Source organism: Delphinapterus leucas, chromosome 17, assembly GCF_059928025.1.
Source record: "Delphinapterus leucas isolate spDelLeu-1000000601 "Yukka" chromosome 17, BTC_Dleu_Yukka2, whole genome shotgun sequence".
Taxonomy (NCBI): Eukaryota; Metazoa; Chordata; class Mammalia; order Artiodactyla; family Monodontidae; genus Delphinapterus; species Delphinapterus leucas.
The window spans coordinates 74,698,332-74,720,228 of NC_143145.1; the positions used below are offsets into that span (position 1 = coordinate 74,698,332).

The window sequence follows — 21,897 nt, forward strand, 5'->3', positions numbered from 1 at the left end:
GATTTGTCTATTTCTGCCTCGCTTCCAACCTGCATGCCTGCCACCATAGAATGTGTGGTCTGGAAGCAGGGATCTTGTTTACACTGTTCGCTGCTTATACAGTTCACTGCTGTGTCCCTAGTGTACAACACATAGGAAGTGTTCAGTACAGAAGAAAGAAGAAAAACTTACTCTTAGTCTCAGGCTTATCATGTCAGATCATATGTCACCATGACTCTCTTTGGGATGCATCCCAAACTGTATTCTTATAATTTCATTTTATAGTCCCAGCCTATTCCCTCCCCCCCAAAATTGCACCTTCATCTTCATATCCTTTCTGAGCTGCCCTCTGTGGTATTGGAGCTATCTTAATTTCTAAAATTGTGTAATCTTATTTAAGGATGCACTGAGTTTTAGAAAAGTTGCCCAAAGTAACACAGCCATAAATGGTGTTGCTAGGATTTGAACTTAGATCTCTCCCTGACTAGAGCGCCTTTCTGGTTGTTCTCCTATGGGGGTTTTGGTGAGTGGGAGGTAAAAATCCAGAATTAAAATAGGAGCCTTGTCCATTTGGACTAGAAATAGCAAACACTTATTGTTTGTTTCTATAAAAAGGGCTGCGCGATATTTGTTGAAAGGAATTCTAAAAAGGAACTTTAATTTTTTTTCGACTAAAGTTAATTTGCTTGTTATAAAGAAGAAAGTAAACATCATCAGTAGTCTACCACCCAGAGACAGCTGCTGTTAACATTTTAGAACATTTTTATCCAATATTTTTCTGTGCAGAAATAAAATAATGTTATGTCATTTTCCTACATAAATCTTTCTCTGAATTTTGAAATAATTTCCTAATGTAATTATTAGATCAAAGCATATTGCCAAATTTTTTTCCAGAAAGGTGACCCCAATTTACATTTCCGTGAGCAGCACATGAGTGCCTTTTCATACCTTTTCAATATTTTTGGTTTCCACTTCTTGGATTTTTCTTGATATTAAACTTGGAATATATGTTTATTAGTCACCTACTAACTATCCTGGAATTGTCTATATCCATTGCCTATTTTTCTATTGGCAGCTTAGTATATTTTAAATCAGTTTTTAAATTTTATATTGATAATGAAAATTTTGTCATATTTGTGGCAAACTTCCACCTTTTTGACTTATTTTTATTTTTTTAAATTTTATTTATTTATTTTTGGCTGCGTTGGGTCTTCATTGCTGTGTGCGGGCTTTCTCTAGTTGTGGTGAGCAGGGGCTACTCTTTGTTGCGGTGCGTGGGCTTCTCATTGCGGTGGCTTCTCCTGTTGCGGAGCACGGGCTCTAGGCGCACGGGCTTCAGTAGTTGTGGCACGTAGGCTCAGCAGTTGTGGCTTGCGGGCTCTAGAGCGCAGGCTCAGTTCAGTAGTTTTGGCTTAGCTGCTCTGCGGCATGTGGGATTCTCCTGGACCAGGGCTCGAACCCATGTCCCCTGCATTGGCAGGCAGATTCCTAACCTCTGTGGACCACCAGGGAAGTCCCTTGACCTATTTTTAATAAAATGATGTTCTACCTGTACTGCTAAGCCTTTATCTAGTAAGTCTTATCTCTTTAATGATGTAGTCATCAGAGGGAATTTTTGTTAATAAAAGTTTTCAGCATTTTAAATTCTTCCACACAAACTTTGTCTTCAGCGTACTAATTTGATAAAGATCTTTTTCATTTTAATAAGTTGTATGGATTAATTGTCAGTAACAAATTATAGGTAATTATCCCTTTGTATTTTAAATATATTGTAAAAGGAAGGTGACATAAGTACTTTTCCAGAATAGAACCAAGAATGTGAAATTGGAGGAAAAATTTTATGCTTGGAAAATATATTGAAAATGAATGACTTGAGAACTTCTGAATGTACTTTCTAAGCATTCTCACCACTAAAGCAATTGACATGTAACCTATCCCCCTCCTGCAAACATTTTTAATTTTGTGATAGTAACTCAAATTTTGTACTAAGAAAAATGGAACGTAGGACCCATTTTACATGGCTTTTCTAAAATCTCTAAAATTTTAGAGAGAATTTATGTCTTACAAACATTTAAGAGGATTTTTAATGGCTTATAATATTAACATAAAAGAGGACAATTTGAAGATAAAAGCAAAAACATAGATTACCTGCAGTGTGTAGAACCAACATTTTCATTTTTCTTTCATCACAGTGAAAATACTCCAAATTCATTTTCAGCGAAAAACTTTCCAGAAGTGACTTCAAGAATTTTTTATGGTTGGCCTCATTTCATTTCCATTTGAGGTGTAGTTTTAATAACTTTTTCAAGGCTTTCCACATTTATTTCCCCATCAGTGGTGTTTTTTAATTTCCTTTTTGTCGTTTTTTTGTTTGTTTGGTTGGTTAAGTCTCTTAGAGCAGGATTCAAGAGGGCTGTGCAGGAAAAGCCATTGAAGATGTAAAAATAAAATTTTAGAATGTTTATTTTTAACCTTATTGTTTCAGATCCTAATTTTATTTATGTTACCTGGAGTACATAAAATTATATGTATCTAATTCATAAATAAATGCATTCCAAGTTTGGAGACTACTATCAGAGAATCTGTTGATTGTAATGTATTTCTCACACGCATGTGTGTGCATGCACACACACACACACACACAGGTCATGCAGGAACATACACAACATTTCAAAGGGTTCTTGGAGTCCGTCCATCATACCTCTAGAATACTCGCGTTCCTGTTTAACCATAACCTGCCTTGCCTCCTGAGTGCACTTAGCCGCAGCTCTTTGTCTACTGATTTATTTAATTTTAAAAATTTTTTCCTTAAAGACAATTTCATGAGGTCCATGGTATTTGGATTATAGAAATTTGCTAGGCAAACAGATTTTTTTTTTTTTTTTTTTTGCGGTACGCGAGCCTCTCACTGTTGTAGCCTCTCCCGTTGCGGAGCACAGGCTCTGGACGCGCAGGCTCAGCGGCCATGGCTCACAGGCCCAGCCGCCCCACGGCATGTGGGATCTTCCCGGACCAGGGCACGAACCCGTGTCCCCTGCATCGGCAGGCGGACTCTCAACCACTGTGCCACCAGGGAAGCCCTAATTTATTTAATTTTATTAACCAACTCTGATTTCCATCCTTAAGGTTCCAGCCGAGGGTTAACTCTTAGAAGAGCCACCTTGTGTACCTATCTGTCCTGATTTCAGTTTGGTTAAACTATGAGCTCCTTAAGAGTGGTCACTGTTTATTTAGCTCTGTTCAGCCCAGTGCTTCATACAAAGTAGATATTTAGCAAATGAAAAGAGTGCGTCAAACCTTTATAAAGTCCTGTCAGTGACCCATCCTACAGAGTCCAGCTTCCTGCTCTCCCCACACTCCCTCCTATTTCCCCCTTCCCACGATGCCACCTCATACGCTGCTGCAGCAACAGTCATTTCTGTCTTAAAGGGTCTTATGCCATCTCAAGGTGGCCGCGCTTAATTCTTTGATGACTGAAGGATTTCTGGAAGGCCTCAAAGTGGTAGTAGTATTCAGATTAATATAAAGCTGGTAAATGACATGGTCAGGATCAGGGATAGGCTTTCAACCTTGAGGACTTTATAAAAGGTCTCTAGGGCTTCCCTCGTGGTGCAGTGGTTAAGAGTCCGCCTGTTAATGCAGGGGACACGGGTTTGAGCCCTGGTCCGGGAAGATCCCACATGCCACGGAGCAACTAAGCCTGTGTGCCACAACTACTGAACCTGCGCTCTAGAGCCCGCGAGCCACAACTACTAAGCCCTCATGCTACAACTACTGAAGCCCACATGCCTAGAGCCCGTGCTCCACAACAAGAGAAGCCATGGAAATGAGAAGCCCGCGCACCACAACAAAGAGTAGCCCCCGCTTGCTGCAATTAGAGAAAGCCAGCGCGTAGCAACAAAGACCCAACACAGCCAATAAATAAATTAATTAATTAAATTACCAAAAAAAAAAAAGTATCTGGATTTCTCCTGGGGCTTTGGTTGTCTTAATGGATTATAGACCCTTGTTGTTGAGTAACCAGGTGATGACTATAGGTAGCCCTTTTCTTCAGTACACTGTGGGATGTAGCCCCAGGTCAACACACCCTCTTTATTCTTTTTTTTTTTAAATTTATTTATTTATTTGTTTTTGGCTGCGTTGGGTCTTCGTTGCTGCGCGTGGACTTCCTCTAGTTGCGGCGAGCGGGGGCTACTCTTTGTTCCGGTGCGCGGGCTTCTCATTGCGGTGGCTTCTCTTGTTGCGGAGCACAGGCTCCAGGTGCACGGGCTTCAGTAGTTGTGGCACACGGGCCCAGTCGCTCCGCGGCATGTGCGATCTTCCTGGACCAGGGCCCGAACCCGTGTACCCTGCATTGGCAGGCAGATTCCCAACCACTGCGCCACCAGGGAAGCCCACCCTCTTTATTCTTTAGCATATAAGTGTGGAACTAGAGAACGCTTAGCCAAAAGAAAATGGTTATAAAATTTTTCTTGTTAGAAACTAGACTGGTTGGTTCAGGTATAACACCAGTGATGCCCAGTAGAAATACAGTGTGAGCCATGTATGTCGTTTAAAACTTTCCTGTAGCCACATTTAAAACAGTAAAATGAAACAGGTGAACTTAGTTTTAATGTATGTTATTTAACCAACTCTATCCTAAATATTATTAATTTAACATGTAATCAATACAAAAAAGATGTTAGTGGTAAATTTTATGTATTTTTGGAGCACACATCTCGGTTCTGACCAGCACCATTTCAAGCACTCCGTAGCCACAGTGGCTACTGATTCACTGGACAGCGTGGCTCTAGAAATAATGATATTTTATAGTACGTCTTGTTAGAGGGTGTCAAGGCCACCTCTTTTTTCTATAATTAGACACATTTGTTGTTACATTTTATGGGGTTCTGTACATTTCCCTTATTCAAACCTTGTTTACTTATTAGGCTTGGAAATACCGAGATACCAGTATAAGTTAGCTGCATTTTTAGAGAGATTGTATATAGTAGTCCCCTGCCTTGTCTGCGGGGAATATGTCCCAAGACCCACAGGAGATGCCTGAAACTGTGGATGGTACCAAACCCTGTACATACTCTGTTTTTTCCTGTACACACGTGTGATAAAGTTTAACTTAAAAATTAGGCACAGTGGGCTTCCCTGGTGGCGCAGTGGTTGAGAATCTGCCTGCTAATGCAGGGGACACGGGTTCGAGCCCTGGTCTGGGAGGATCCCACATGCCGCAGAGCAACTAGGCCTGTGAGCCACAGCTACTGAGCCTGCGCGTCTGGAGCCTGTGCCTTGGAACAACAGAGGCCGCAATAGTGAGAGGCCCGCGCAACACGATGAAGAGTGGCCCCCGCTTGCCACAACTAGAGAAAGCCCTCGCACAGAAACGAAGACCCAACACAGCCATAAATAAATAAATTTTTAAAAATATTAGGCACAGTAAGAGATTAACAACAATAATAAAATAGAACAATTACAGAACAGTTATATAGAACAATTATAATAGAACAATTATAATAATACACTGTAGTAAAAGTTAAGTGGATGTATCTCTCTCAAAATCTTAGTGTACAAATCTAATGCGTTTTCCATCTTAACTAAGCACTTAAAATGTACTGTGGCCATAACTTTTGCAGTTTGAGGTGTGACAGCAAAACTAGCACAAATTTCTTTTTCCTTCACAATTTCGCAGATAGAAGAGTTGTTCTTACCACAGATCTTAGCAACCCCAGCATACAATTTTTTTTTTCTTAAGTCAAGAACTTTCACCTCTTCACTTAAAGGAAGCACTTTACGACCTCTCTTTGGCATATGAGTCACCAGCATCACTACTTTTGCACTTGGAAGCTTTATTAAGTGAATAATTATTAAGTAAGATAAGGGTTACTTGAATACAAGCATTGAGATACGGTGTTGTTCTGATAACTGAGATGGCTACTAAGTAACTAATGGGCAGGATACGCTGGACAAAGGGATGGTTCATGTCCCAGGTGGGACAGTTCAAGATTTCATCATGCTGTTCAGAGGGGTGCACATTTTCAAACTTGTGTATTGTTTCTGGAATTTTCCATTTAATATTTTTCGAACTGCGGTTAACTGGGGGTAACTGAAGCCGTGGAGTGCGGAACCTGAACTAAGAGGGGACTGCTGACTACTGTAGTTTGAAAAATGAGAGGACGACAGAGTTTTTAGCAGCTCTGTTTTGCTTTCTTTGGGCTTGGCTGTTTCAGTTTCTTAGTTCTGGGGTGTAGGGACTTCAGTCTTAAAAGCTATGCTTTTCATAGTGGGGCCAGCTCTTGTCCTTCTCCAGAAAGATTTTTTTAGGTTGAGGGAATTTGCTGGTGAGAAAAGGCATAAAGCTTCTTGTTGGTTCAGTTTCTGTATATCCCCTTGCACGCATGGAGACTAGACTTTGTTTCCTCGAAGAAATACAAATGTGAAAGATGAAGCAAAAGGGTTTTTTTTTGTTGTTTTTGTGTGTGTGTTTGTTTGTTTTTTACAAAGTAGAAATAGTTTAGTTATGTGAAGCCAGTCTTGTTTGGGTAAGGCTGTTAGCTAGTACCCTAGAGGAACATGGGTAAATAATTCTGCATTGTTAAAGAAAGAGCACAATGGCAGGATTGCAGACCAGGTACCTTGGATGTGAACATTGGCCAGAGGATCCATGCTTTATACCACTATGAAAGTGGATAGGATAAAAATCCTTTAAATCTGGGGCTTCCCTGGCAGTCCAGTGGCTAATACTCCACACTTTCAGTGCACGGGGCACAGGTTCGATCCCTGATCAGGGAACTAAGATCCCACATGTGTCATGGCTAAAAAATTAAAAATAAATAAAAAATAGGGAAATTTTATTTTTTTAAAAATCCTTTAAATCTGTTTTGAAACCATTTTTAAGACAGTCTTAAAACAGAATGGAAAATGTCTCAAAGCAGATTTAATTCAACAATTTCAACTTTTTAAATTATCAGACTAACTTAATATTATTGAAAGTTTGAAAGGAATAATCATCCATAATCCTACCATTATAGCATTATTATTTTTATGCAGTTGCCATGTTTTTATATGTATTTTAAGGTAGTTGTGATGAATGGGTACATTTAATTTTGTAGCTTTTTAGAATATGTTACTTTTTAAAATGTGGATTTGTAATGTTACTCAGTAATAAGATACCTTTTTATTTAGTTGTCATACAGTAGCCTGAAAATAGATACAGGCTGGTGAAGTGATTCCATTCCTTGAAGTAATACAGGGATTTCATTTGTCATGGTTGTCTGTGAGTTGCTGCCAGTCTGTGGGGACGGGAAAGAGAGGAATGTCAGGGCAGTTTACATCGAGGAGGTGGGCAGGAAGCTGTGGTATCTCTTCCACTCTTGTCGCATTGGTGAGAACTACGTGGCTCCACTTAGCCGCACAGGAGGCTGGAAGGGAGAAATAGCACAGTAGGAACGTGCTGTGCACAGCTTTCTCCACATTGTGGGCTTCCCTAGGGTGGTTTTTATAGAACTGGGATTGCTGGTCCAAAGAGTATGAACATTTGAATAGAATATTTATTTCTACGTTACTTTTGTAAAGCAACCATTTCATTACTCTGGAGACTGACGAAAGGCCAATTGCATAAAGCTTTGAAAAGTGTAATGCTGTCGAACTTGGAGTAAGAAAAATGGGAATCTCTGGCATTCTTGGCTGGGGCTACACACATTCCACCCTACTCTCTCCCAGCTCGGTTGGCATGAGGTTCTGCCAGCAAGAAGCAGGCTGTGAAGACCTCACCTTGAAGAGGGCTCAGCTCTTTGGAGTGGCGGGTGATGCTCAGTGGCATTTTCTGTGGATGTGGATTTCAGAGGTGCATGGGAGGGCCAGTGGCTCCGCTCATATAGCAGACTGCAGTACTGTTTGGGGCACACGTATTCCTGGATGAGACTGAGCATAAGCACAGAGAAGATCTGAGCAGGCCCACGGTATTCACATACTTTAGACTGACCCTGGAGTTCCATGCATGCACCTGGGAGATGTGAAAGGGCCTGAGGAAAGATAAACCTGGGGCAAACTGGAAAACAGACTGAATTTCGCAGGAGCTCCCCTACCCATGCACATACCCATCAGCAGAGGTGGGAGCCTCACTGGCTCAAGGTGTTTGAGCATAACCTCTGTCCAGTCACAAGTTGACCATGAAATTATGCAAAGCTGCAACCCCTCAGGAAGTCAGGCCTAAAAATAAAAAGATACATTTAAAACAAGACTGAGCAGAGACATCAGTGGTGGCATATCACAGGGAGACAGAGTTCACATATTTAGCCCAGACATGATACCAGACAGAAACAAAAGTAAGACAGCAACAATACCTATTAGGGGGAAAAGAATCAGAATTCAGAGTTGCTGTATTATATTATATAAAATCCATAGGTTTAACAACAACAAAATTACAAGCCACGGAAGGAAACAGGAAAAAAAGTGTGACTAGCGCACAGGAAAAAGGAGCGGTCAAAAAAAAGTGTCTCTGGGCTTCCCTGGTGGTGCAGTGGTTGAGAGCCCGCCTGCCGATGCAGGGGACACGGGTTCGTGCCCCGGTCCAGGAAGATCCCACATGCCGCGGAGCGGCTGGGCCCATGAGCCATGGCTGCTGTGCCTGCGCGTCCGGAGCCTGTGCTCTGCAACGGGAGAGGCCACAACAGTGAGAGGCCCGCGTACCGCAAAAACCAAAAAAACAAAAAAAAAGTGTCTCTGAATGTCCCCAAATGTTAGATTTAGTAATGATTTCAAATCAACTATTATAACTATGTTAAAAGAACCAAAGGAAACCATATTTAAATAATTAAAGGAAAATATAACAACAGTAAATCAACAAGTGGAGATTCTCAATAAGGGTATAGAAATAACTTTAAAAAACAATAAAAACCAAACAGAAACAAAAAACGAACCACTCGCCTCTGTACTGTTCTTTCCCAGGACTTAGAACTTGAGTCCAATCATGAGAAAACAGCAGAGTGAAACTTGGGATCATGCTACATGAGCACCTGACCAGTACTCTTGAAAACTGTCAAGGTCATGAAAAACTGAGAAATTATTACAGCTTAGAGGAGACTAAGGAGACATAATGGCTGAATGCAATGTGGTATCCTGTATTGGATCCTGGAACAGAAAAAAAGACATTGATGGGAAAGCTGGTGAAATCTGAATAAAGTCTATAGTTTTGTACTAATATTAATTTCTTTCTTTTGACAGTTGTGTCATGATTATGTAAGATATTAACATTGGGGGAAGCTAGGTGAAGCATATACAGGCACTCTCTGTACTGTCTTTGCAACTTCTTTGCAAATCTAAATGTATTCTGAAGTAAAAAGTTAAAATGGGTCTTCCCTGGTGGCGCAAGTGGTTGAGAGTCCGCCTGCCGATGCAGGGGACGCAGGTCGGTGCCTCGGTCCGGGAGGATCCCACATGCCACGGAGTGGCTGGGCCCGTGAGCCATGGCCGCTGAGCCTGCGTGTCCGGAGCCTGTGCTCCGCAACGGGAGAGGCCACAGCAGTGAGAGGCCTGCGTACGACAAAAAAAAAAAAAAAAAAAAAAAAGAAAAGTTAAAATGGAAATTCTAGACTTGAAGACTACAATACTTGAAATGAAAAATTCACTAGAGGGTCTCAACAGCAGTTTTGAGATGCTAATAAAAAGAATCAGTGAATTTAAAGACAGACCAGTAGATATGATTCAATCTGAAAAACAGAGAAAAATGATTGGAGGAAAATGAACCTCAGGGTCAAGCATACAACATAGGCGTAATGGGAGTCTCAGAAGGAGAGAGAAAGGTGTGGAAAATAGCCTTTTGGGAAGCTTTCCAAATTTGATGAAAAACTTTAAACTTCACATCCAGAAGCTCAGTGAATCTTAGTAGGATAAATATGAGACCTGTGCCTAGACACAACATAGACAATCTTGTTGAAAGACAAGAGAAAACCTTGAGATCAGCAAGAGGAAAAGCACTCATTGCATACAGAGGATCATGGGTATGATCAGTGGCTGCCTTCTCGTCGGAAGCACTTGGGGCAGTGGGGTGGCACACCTGAAGTGCTGAAAGAGAAAAAGCTGTCTGTGAATAATTCTATATTTAGCAAAGCTATCATTCAGAAACCAGGGTGAAATACATTCCTGTGCAGAGACTGAGAGAATTTGTGGCAAGCAGACCTGCCTTACAAGAAATATGAGAAGTTCTTAAGGTTGTCAGGAAATGACACCAGATGGTAACTCAGATCCACAGGATGAAATGAAGACACTGGAAATCTAAATATGTAGGTTAATATGAAAACTTGAAATACTTTTTTTTCCCATTGCTTAACTTTTTAAAAAGGGATTGAATTGTATCTAAAAACAAATTAAGTACCTGTAACATTTCATTCCCCCCCCCACCTCCACCATGTTATAATTCATCCATCCCAGTTGTACACAAATTGTTCCCAGCTGTTTGCCTTTTGGTCTGTACGATCTCAAAAGTTTTGGTTTCAGGACCCCTTTCCACTCTAAAAAATTGTTGAAGACTCCAAAGAGCTTTTGTTTATATGGGTTTCATCTATTGATATGTTTTTGTATTAGAAAATAAAATAGAAGAATTCAAATACTGTTCATTTAAAGATAACTGTACTACCATTTGCATGTTAACGTAATGTTTTTTAATGGAAAAAAATCTATATTTTCCAAAGCAAAAAAGTTAATGAGGAGAGTGGCATTGATTTACACTTTGCAAATCTCATTAGTTTTGGCTTAATAGCAGACAGTCTGCTTGGAACTTGTTGCTTTGGCTGAAGTACATGAAGAAATCCTGGCCCCGCTCTTTGGAAAAGAGAGGGGTACTGTCGTAGCCTGTCCTTGTAATTGCGGATATTTTCCTTTGATATGAACCAGAACTCAAGAAATGGTAGTTTCTGAGAAGTTAGTTGCAATGTGGGATCTAAAACATATCAGTGAATTTTTTGATTCATTGTTACATTAAACTTCGTTCCATTAAAACTCATTCCTGTTTAAAGGATAATGGAATAAAAAGTTTGCTCTCTGAAGTAATACATTTGGAAAAAAAACTATTAGGGTAATCAAGTATTGCATAAGAATGTCTTTTGAAAGGCTTTTCATTAACTAGCATTTGAGATTTCTAAGTTAGGACTTAGTTTAAACTCCTGGGAGCTGGAATCACAGATTTTCTATATCATTACTAGGTACTTGATGTAAAGCTTAGTTATAGCATCATCATCACCACCATCATTATTGTAAAAGTAATACCTCCTTGTGGTAAAATTTAAAAATTCAGAAGGGTATAGAATGCAGTTAAGGAAACCTTTCCTTCCCAGTTCCCCAGAGGTAAGTAGTGTTTATAGTTTCTTGAAGCAAGAGGAAAAAGCACTCATTGCATACAGAGGATCATGGGTATGATCAGTGGCTGCCTTCTCGTCAGAAACACTTGGGACAGTGGGGCAATTTTGGTCACATAAACACCTTGATATGTATTACAAGTATACATAGGAAAATCTTTTTTAAACACATGGGATCATAATAAACATTGTTCCGTAAATACACAAATCTCGAGCATCTTTGTATCAGTACAGTAGGTATGTCATTCTCTTAGAGACCGCTTAGTATGTATGTTACTAGATTGGTTATTGGAAGAAAAAAATTTAGTAATAAAGCACCACTTTTAAAATTTGTTCCCACTTAAGTATTGTTCCTGATGCATTATTAATATTTTTATTGGTCAAATACAATAAAATCAGCTGCAAAATGAAATTGCTTATCTTGCAAAAAGTATGCAGGTTTTCATAAAATTCATGGGTGTGACATTAAAAGATTCAACGCTATTGACAGACTGCCAACTGAAAATCTAAGATGATAACATACTAGATGTCTTTATTTTTATTTTTTTAACATCTTTATTGGAGTATGATTGCTTTACAACGGTGTGTTAGTTTCTGCTTTATAACGAAGTGAATCAGCTATACATATACATATATCCCCATATCTCCTCCCTCTTGCATCTCGCTCCTACCCTCCCTATCCTACCCCTCTAGGTGGTCACAGAGCACTGAGCTGATCTCCCTGTGCTGTGTGGCTGCTTCCCACTAGCTATCTATTTTACATTTGGTAGTGTATATAAGTCCATGCCACTCTCTCACTTCGTCCGAACTTACCCTTCCCCCTCCCCCTCCACGTGTCCTCAAGTCCATTCTCTACGTCTGCGTCTTTATTCCTGTCCTGCCCCTAGGTTCTTCAGAACCTTGTTTTCTTTTTTTTTTAGATTCCATATATATGTGTTAGCATACGGTATTTGTTTTTCTCTTTCTGACTTACTTCACTCTGTATGACAGACTCTAGGTCCATCCACCTTACTACAGATAACTCAATTTCGTTTCTTTTTATGGCTGAGTAATATTCCATTGTATATATGTGCCACACCTTTATCCCTTCATCTGTCGATGCACACTTAGGTTGCTTCCATGTCCTGGCTATTGTAAATAGAGCTGCAATGAACATTGTGGTACATGACTCTTTTTGAATTACGGTTTTCTCAGGGTATATGCCCAGTAGTGGGATTACTGGGTCGTAATAACATGCTAGCTGTTTTTTAAGGGAGCCTGATTCGATTGCAGTGACTTTTGATGCAAATGATTAGAGAGAGACCCTTAGGAAAAATGGATGAAGCCATTCAGTATTTTTGAAAAGATGATCATTGTGATTGAGAAAAAAACATGAAGGATGTATTATATTATGTTATCATACAATTTTGTTGAAATGCTTACACTAAAAAATAAAGAACACGATTCTGTTTTTTATTCTTAGAATTTGTGCATAGTTAAAATTATAACTTACATCTTATTAACTATAACTTAAACTTGTTTTTATATTTGTTATTTTTCAAGTCAAAATCTTGAAAATCAGTTATCATTTTCAATTTTATAATTACATTTTGGTGCTTAGCTTGAGAGAGTTCACTAAGTGGCCTTTTCCCAGTATCAGTCATCTCCAGAAGACTAGGAACTCATGAATTGCAGTACATGGATGTACTTTAACTTAGGTCCCTGTCAATTAAGATATTTAGGCTAGCGAATTCCCTGGCAGTCCAGTGGTTAGGACTCAGCGCTTTCACTGCAGGGGCCTGGGTTTAGTCCCTGGTGGGGGAACTAAGATCCCGCAGACCACGTTGGTGCACCCAAAAAAAAAAAAAAAAGATATTTAGGCTAACAGTATTTTTTTGTGCCTCTTATAAACAGTGCTGCAGTGAATGTCCTGTGCACATATCTTTACATTCCAACATATGTCCATGGTATACATTTCTGGGAGGGGAAGAACTTTGGGTCGAAAGCTACATGCATTTACAATTTTGCTAGCTCCAAAAGGGTTACATCAATTGACATTCTCACTGCAAAACTGTGTATACTTCACAGTGTATTTCTTGTTGCCCAGATCTTTTCTTAAGTTAGCATAGTGAGAGTTTGTATAACGAGTTCAAATAGTGAAAGATGAGGTGTTACTGAACTCTGTTTAGTTCCTGAGATTTGGATGGCCAGAGTCGGGACAGCCTGGACAGTGAGGGGTCCATCTGAAAACTGATCATACTCTGGTCCCTGAGTTAGATGGTGAGAGTTTGAATAATGCAGAATTCCAGCTGTTTCTTTCTTCTGTCATCTCCACACCCTCACTGGCAGTGAGGTATCATCAATGTTTTTGTCCTTGATAGCGTGATGGGTTAAAATAAAAAGGTGTCTCATTAGGTCTGTTTCGCTTCTCTTTAGTTATAAGTGATACTATGCATATTTTTATTTGAATGGCATTTATATTTTAAAATAATATGTAAAATATCTTCTTGTATCATAAGAGTAATTTTCCACCATTAGGGAAATAAATTCGTTTTATAATATTACTAATATTTTATCGAATTTCTTTTTACTTTTTATGGTAATTTTTTGTGTGTGGTAGTTTTATTTAGTGAAATGTATAATTTTTCCCCTTTTAAGGCTTCTGATTCTATGTCATAGAGTATTATCTGCTGTGCCTCAAGATAATAGGTCTTTCATGTATTCTCCTACAGTCTTTTACATTATTCTTTCGATAATTATATTAACACAGTTTGTTTTGTTTTTTTGCGGTACGCGGGCCTCTCACTGCTGCAGTCTCTCCCGTTGCGGAGCACAGGCTCCGGACGCGCAGGTTCAGGGGCCATGGCTCACGGGCCTAGCCGCTCCGCGGCATGTGGGATCTTCCCGGACCGGGGCACGAACCCGCGTCCCCTGCATCGGCAGGTGGACTCTCAACCACTGCACCACCAGGGAAGCCCCCACAGTTTGTTTTTCATGTTTTGATCTTTGCTTCATCTCTGGAATTTATTGTGGTGTAAGGAGTAAGGCAGAAATCCAGCTGTTTTCCTCTCCTTACTATCCAGTTTCCCCTGAATCGTTTATCAACTTACACACCTTTTCCCCCATGTATTTGAAATGCCGCCTTTATCGTGTGTGAAGTTGTTGTGTCTGTTTGGTCTATCGCTGGGCTCTGTTGTGTTTCAGTGAGCATATTCATGTGCCAGGATTAAACTGTTTTAATTACAGCTTAATAATATTTTAAAATATGTAATAGGACTATTCTCCCCTCTTTTCTCTCCTACCTGATTGTGCATGCATGGTTATTATCCTAGAAGAATTTATCATTAGTCAAAAACTCCCCTCTCACTACCCGTAAAATATCCTATGGGTGTTTTTACTGGGATTGTTGGAATTTGTTGTTTGGGCAAACTGGCATTATTAGAATTAATGCAAATAAAGTGGTTAGAGCAGCGCCTGGCAGAGAATAAACAGTCAGAAGAGACCAGCTGCTGCGCTGGATGTTCTTTCTGCGCTTTCAGTATATTCCCTCCCTCCCTCTTGCTCTGCGCTTCAGGGGGCTGACCTTTATGGACGGCCTCATCAGGGCTGTCTTGCCACTGGCTTCTTGTTGGACTTGGCAGGACTGGTAGGAGATGGGAGGGTGGGAGGGAAGAGAGGTTAGTGTGTATTTCTCAGCCTGTCACCCTCTTAGCACCGTTTGTCTCCCGAAGGCTCACCTTCTGCCTGATGTTTCCATAGTCAGAGTCCTCGCTAGGGTCTGGAAGTAACGGTGGTAACAGCTTCCTGCTGCTGTTGCTACCCTCTGGGAGCTTCACCCTGCCCAGTCCTTAGTAAATAGTTCTTTCGTGAATTTCTCCTCAGTTACTCCTTGAAGTGTGTCATCAGTTTTCCTGCCAGGAGCCTGACTGATACAGCTGCTCTCACCCTAATACTGAATCTTTCTATTCTAGTCTTTTTTGAGATCCCTCAATAGAGGTGAAAACTAGAGTCCATTATCATTTTTGTTGTTTATACTCAGGTTTACTTCTCTTTGGTTGCAATTGTAAATGGAATCTTTTCTCTCATTATGGTTTCTGTTTGTAAATAGACAAACTGTTGATTTTTGTATGTTAATTTTGTCGTCAGCTGCATACTGAATTTTCTAGTAGTTTTTCAGTACCTTTTCTTGTTTATTTCATAATCACTTGCAAATAAGGATAACTTTGCCCTTTTATCTTTACTTCATTGGGAGTATTTATTTGGGAATGGTTGTTTATTTTATTCAAATGCATTTTGGGGCATTTGAGATGCTTAAAGTTTTTCACCTTTGATCTACTAATTTGGTAAATTATCCTAAATTATCTAAAATTAACTTACTGTTATATTCCTAGAATGATTCTTACTTGGTTAAGGTATATTATTCTTTTAATGGTTCTACTTGCTAGTATTTTGTTACAGGACTTTTGTAGCAATATCCCTTACAGAATATTATCTATAGCTTTCTCTCCCCATCCAGTATCATGTTGCGGTAATAGTACTCTATTGGTATCATTCTTGTATTTTTTGAGGCAAGTCAAATACAGTAAGGCAGCAAAGAAAAGAAAATTTTTTTTTAATACAAAGCTTTTTAAAGCAGTGAGGAAGTTAACTGGTTACCAGGGAAACTAGCATCATACATTGCTAGTTATAAGGATGTCTTTTGTATCAGAGTGGAACAAAATACAATTGTTACAAGACTTAAGATGTGTCTGTAATGAAGTGGTGGCACATAATACCATCTTTCACTTAATAGTTCTTTCATCTACTTTGTCTCATACTGTGAAGAGAAATGGGTAGGTATTAGCCCCATTTAACAAATGTGAAGGTTTAGGTTCAGAGAGGTTGCTGCTTGCCAGAGGCATAAGGCAGTATAATAAGGTTGACCTCTAGACCTAGAAACCAAATCTTTTGACTCATGGCCAATGCTCCTTTACTTCATTATCTTTAAGAATAGAGTTAATGCAGTTTCACGGATCATATCACATACGTATTTCAAAATGGGAGAGATTTTGGCTTAGATTTTATTTTCAAAATGATTATGTGAATTCAGCGCTCTTCGTATAATGCATATTATAATTCATTTTCTGTCTGCAACATCTTCTTGGGGGTAGTGTCAGAGAACAAGGTTATAACTTTGTACTATAGATAGTAGCACAGAATCATCCGATTTAAAAACTGGAACTATCTTCCTACCTGCAGAGAATTATATAGGCTCTACCTGGATACAACTGAAATAAAAATAGTGTCTTCTTGTGTTCATGAACAAAAAACGCTAAATTTCTTCCTTTTAAAAGCATAAATTGTGTTTTTCTTTATTACTAAGGTAGTACATGTTCATGATGGAAAAGTTAGGGAACAAAATAGTCATGCAAAAAATATAAGAATCATCTGTAATTCTACCACCCAGAGATGACAGGGTGAACATATTGGTGTCGAGCTCAACAATCCTAGTATCTGTCTATCTAAATATATCCTCTCTTTCTGTCTCTTACTGTGCATAATGTTTTATAATCTTTTTAAATTTACATTATCAGTAATTTTTCATATGGAGTATTTTATAGCAGTATTTCAGATACTTGAGGTTTTTTTTTTTCTAAATAAAGCCTTATTAGAAACCCAAATATATGCAGTATTCCATTGGTAAATGCTAATTTATAGCTTCATTATGGGAATAAAAAGGTTGGTTTAATGAAGAGAAAATTTGAAACTGGGTTGTATCCAGTGGCGTGCTGGGAAGTGTTTATAATGACTGGATCTCTGAGTTGTGGTGTTTGCCAGTTTCTGTAGTGCCCTTACTCTTAGCATGGTTGATATGAAGCTCTCGATGTAAAATCAATGAACGAGATGTTGGGACAAGTGCAGAACTGGCTGTCTTGAGCCAGTGTGCGCAGACTCCAGCTCACCACTCGTTATACAGATAGAGTGTTGTTAGTTGCAGGTAGCAAAAAAACTAATTCCAGTTTCTGCAAACAAAAGACTTACCAAGAAGACTCAAGAGTGGCTCCAGGGCGGCGGTGGATCCCGGCGGGCGACGGGAGTCGGCACCTCTGGTTCCTGCCCCTCGTCCTGAGGCGGTGGTGGACGGGCGTTCCGGGATGGCCTTCATGGAGAAGCCGCCAGCCGGCAAGGTCCTGCTGGACGACACGGTGCCACTGACAGCAGCCATCGAGGCGAGCCAGAGCCTGCAGTCCCACACGGAATATATCATTCGGGTACAAAGAGGAGTTTCTGTAGAAAATAGCTGGCAGATGGTTAGGAGATACAGTGACTTTGATTTGCTGAACAGCAGCTTGCAGATTGCAGGCCTAAGTCTACCTCTTCCTCCCAAAAAATTGATCGGTAACATGGATCGTGAGTTCATAGCTGAGAGGCAGAAAGGTCTTCAGAACTATCTCAACGCTATCACCACAAATCATATCTTGTCTAATTGTGAGCTGGTTAAGAAGTTTTTAGATCCAAACAACTATTCTGCAAGCTATACTGAGATTGCTTTACAACAGGTTTCCGTGTTCTTCCGATCAGAACCAAAGTGGGAGGTGGTGGAACCATTGAAAGACATAGGTTGGAGGATAAGGAAGAAATATTTCTTGGTGAAGATTAAAAATCAGCCAAAGGAACGGCTAGTGTTAAGCTGGGCTGGCCTTGGTCCTGACAAGTGTCTGTCAGATAAAGGTTTTCAGTGTCTAATCAAACTTCTGCCGTCCTGTTTGCACCCTTACATCTATCGTGTTACCTTTGCCACAGCTAACGAATCCTCAGCATTGCTAATTAGAATGTTTAATGAAAAAGGAACTTTGAAGGACCTGATCTACAAGGCAAAACCAAAAGATCCATTCCTAAGGAAGTACTGCAACCCTAAGAAGATTCAAGGCCTTGAACTTCAGCAAATAAAAACATATGGGTGGCAAATATTAGAGGTACTAAAGTTTCTCCATGACAAGGGATTCCCTTATGGGCATCTTCATGCTTCCAACGTGATGCTGGAAGGGGATGCTTGCCAGCTGCTGGACCTTGAGAATTCCTTGTTGGGCCTTCCTTCCTTCTACCGATCTTATTTCTCACAATTCAGGAAAATCAATACATTGGAGGGTGTGGACGTCCACTGCTTTGGCCACTTACTGTATGAAATGACTTACGGACGACCGCCAGACTCACTGCCTGTAGACTCCTTCCCTCCTGCACCGTCTGTGGCTGTGGTGGCTGCGTTGGAGCCTACGCTGTCTTGTGAAGCCTGTAAAAATGGCATGCCCACCGTCTCCCGGCTCTTACAGATGCCATTATTCAGTGATGTTCTGCTAACTACTTCCGAAAAGCCACAGTTTAAGATCCCCACAAAGTTAAAAGTGGCATTGAGAATTGCCAAAGAATGTATAGAGAAGAGGCTAATTGAAGAACAGAAACAGATCCACCAGCATCGAAGACTGACGAGAGCTCAGTCTCACCATGGATCCGAAGAAGAAAGAAAAAAGAGGAAGATCTTAGCTTCAAAGAAGTCAAAACGATCTGCTGTTGAAAATAGTGAAGAGCATTCAGCAAAATACAGCACCTCCAATAATTCAGCAGGATCTGGGGCCAGCTCACCTCTCACATCCCCGTCATCGCCGACTCCACCCTCCACAGCAGGGATGTCCGCGTTACCCCCACCTCCTCCACCTGCGCCTCCGCCACCAGCAGCTCCCTTGCCTCCTGTGAGCACAGAGGCGCCCACACAGCTTCCGCCCCAGGCTGTGAATGGCGTGAGCCGAGGGGCCTTACTCAGCTCCATCCAGAATTTCCAAAAAGGAACTTGGAGGAAAGCCGAAACCTGTGATCATAACGCTCCTAAGATCGGCTAAAGCTTTGTGTTTACACTTGGAGGGAAAAGTTGTTTTGTTTTTCCTTCCACCTCCAACCCCTAAAGTACCCTCTATCTGGATGAATAATTGCTGAGCCAGTACAGTCACATACGACTTCGCAGATGCTCACGTAAGAGGCTTTTCAAGAGGGAAATAGTCTTCAAGTAGAATAAAGTCAGGCTGGCATTGCTGCCTTAAGAAATAGTTTGCTCCTTTGTTACTCTTGTGAAGGAGTCTTGCTCTTCCTCTAATGGTCATCTTTTGGTGGCAGCAGCATATTGGAATCAATTATTTCCACCAACAGAAGGAAGTGGACAAAAAACAAAAACAATGACAATATACAGTCACAGCGGTGAATGGCCTTCGTGTTGCAGTCCCTCCTATACCATCAGACAGCTCCTAGAAATGTTCCTCTCATGGTTCATTTCTCTATGCTAAAGCATTTTCTGGTTATTTCTTAGATAACTCCCATTATTGCTACCTTAATTTCATCCTAGACATTAACACTGTAGCCCAAAGCATAGTTATGTCGCTGAGAGTCAGAGAAGCAACTGAGTTCTTCATTTTCCCTTCAAGTAGAACGGGGAAAGTTCGTAACAGTCTCTTAAGTTCAAACAGGAACTCCATTGTGGTTATAGAACTCAGGGCTGCTAAAGGAACTACTCTAGATTCTTAGTTCCTTTTAGTATGTATCGAACGGACAGAAAAATGTTGACATCAGAAAAAGCTCTTGCCAGTTAGAGGATCTTCTTAATCCTCAGCAAATAAGTCAAGTTTGGCGTTTGTGGGGGTGGGTTATTATACAACACAAGTGCATCCGGCAGAATCAGTTCTGATTTTCCAAAGATTTATTCAAATATATCATATTTTTAATGTTACTCATTTATTAGAAAGATCCTTTATCCTATGATTTGCTTAAACCCTTAAATAAATTGCACTTTAAAGGATTATAAATAATCCATCTAAAAATTCCAGTTACACACATCAGTGTTGATTACTATGCAGAGAGAATGTCATTGTGTATAGTTTCATGTAATCTGTGATAAATGTTCAGCTGTATTTTTATTAAAATAAACCATGTCTAGAAAATTAAAAAAAAAAAAAAAAAAGAGTGGCTCCAGATTTGGTTAATTCAGCAGCTCAGTATCGTCATTACTGACCCAGGTTCTTTCTGTCTTTCTGTTTTGCTAGCTTCAGTATGTTGGAGTTGTGCTCATGCCATGGCTGCACAGTGGCTTTAGTAGTTCCATGTATTCAGACATGACAGCTTCCAGAGGACGAAATGGGCTATCTTCCCTTTTGTCTCATTTTAAGTTTAAAGGAACCCATCCCATGAGGCGCCCCACCGCAGACTTTGCGTCACACCTGTTTTACGTGGCCATTTCTAACTCAGTCTCTGGCAAGAGAGATGGACCCATTATGACTGGTTTGGACCAGTCAGGGCCCACTCTTCAGGGCTGAGGCTGCCCACACTCCCCTGAAGCACATGGCTGCCCAGACACCTGAACAAAATGTTGCTTTAGGAAGGAGGGAAGGAGGGGTGGATATTGAACATACAACCAACAGTGTTGTCTGCACAGGATCGTGGATGGCTCTTCGAATCATATTATCGGCTTCGGTATTTATTTTTCTATTTTATTTTGACAGTGTGATAAAATTTTTCATTCATCGAGAAAAATTGCAAATATTAACAGTATTCTTCTCAACTCATCCTGTGAGGCCAGCATTACCGTGATACCAAAACCCAACAAAGACATCTCAGGAAAAGGAGACCACAGACCAATATATCGTATGAATATGGACACAGAAATCCTAAACAAAATACAAACTGAATCCAGCAACATATATAAAGAATTATACAGCCTGACCAAGTGGGATTATCTCAGGAATGCAGGGTGGTTTGATGTTCAAAATTCAATTAACGTAATAACCGTATCAGTAATAATACACCCAGAGAACTAGGAATAGAAGTGAACTTCCTCAACCTGATAAAGGGTATTTATGAAAACCCATAGCTAACATCATACTTGATGGTGAAACTTTCCCCATAAGATCTGGAACAAGGCAGGATGTCCAGTCATGCTACTTCTATTCAACATTGTGCTAGAGGTTCTAGCCGGGTCAATTAGGCAAGAAGAAGAAAAGGCATCCAGATCAGAAAGGAAGAAGAAAAACGATTCACAGATGACATGATCCTCTTTTTAGAAAATACTAAGGAATTATTAGAACTAATAAATTAGTTCAGCAAGGTTGCAAGATACAAGGTTAATATACAGAAGTCAGTTGTTTCTATACTCTAGAACAACTGAAAATGAAATTAAAACAATTCCATTTACAGTAACATTAAAAAGAATAAAATCCTGAGGTTGTTTGTTTTTTTAATATTGAGTTGTATGAGTTCTTTATATATTTTGGATATTACCCTTATTGGACATATCATTTGCAAATACCTTCTCCCATTCAGTAGGTTGCCTTTCCGTTTTGTTGATGGTTTCCTTCCCTGTGTAAAAGCTTTTTAGGTTGATGTGGTCCCATTTGTTTATTTTTGCCTTTGTTGCCTTTGCCTGAGGACACAGATCCAAAAAAATATTGCTAAGGCCAATGTCACATCACATACTTGTCTGTTTTCTTCTGGAAGTTTTATGGTTTTAGGTCTTACATTTAAGTCTTTAATTCATTTTGAGTTTATTTTTGTATACGGTGTAAAAAAAAATGGTCCAGTT

The 21,897-nt window shown here is 40.0% G+C and overlaps 1 protein-coding gene and 1 pseudogene across 1 annotated transcript in view; both read left to right on the plus strand.

Annotated features, from left to right (window-relative positions):
* Positions 1 to 21,897, plus strand: part of PDE7A (phosphodiesterase 7A) — a 131,366-nt gene that overhangs the window by 17,903 nt on the left and 91,566 nt on the right. The window lies entirely within an intron of this gene.
* On the plus strand, positions 17,420 to 19,222 carry LOC149747057 (PX domain-containing protein kinase-like protein pseudogene; annotated as a pseudogene).